Source organism: Sceloporus undulatus, chromosome 3 (assembly GCF_019175285.1).
Source record: "Sceloporus undulatus isolate JIND9_A2432 ecotype Alabama chromosome 3, SceUnd_v1.1, whole genome shotgun sequence".
Lineage (NCBI taxonomy): Eukaryota > Metazoa > Chordata > Lepidosauria > Squamata > Phrynosomatidae > Sceloporus > Sceloporus undulatus.
The window spans coordinates 105,646,938-105,647,385 of record NC_056524.1 but is presented as its reverse complement, the minus strand read 5'-3'; positions in this window follow the sequence as shown (position 1 = coordinate 105,647,385).

Sequence of the window (448 nt, the reverse complement as noted above, 5' to 3'; positions counted from 1 at the left end):
ATAAAGGAGTTAAACAAGGATGCCTCTTGGCACCAACACTTTTTAATCTATATTTGAATGACATCATTCCAGCACTTTCTGGCCCAGAATTTTTTCCACCTACACTTGGATCAAAAAAGATCTCTATTCTGTTATATGCTGATGACATGGTTCTAATTTCACTTACACGTATAGGTCTGAGAAGGTTACTTTCCAAGCTAGAGGCATTTTGTTCCAAGGAAAAGCTTGTTATCAACTATAATAAAACTAAGGTAATGGTTTTTGGGAAAAGACACTCTGATTTTCGTTGTTCTATTAATGGTCATCAGATTGAACAATGCAGAGAATTTAAGTATCTCGGCATCCATTTCACAGAAAACCTCTCTTGGAAGCCCCACATAGAAGCTAGTAGAGCAGTAGCTGTGAGATCAATTGGAGCAATCCTTAGATTCTATAATCAGGCAGGGGG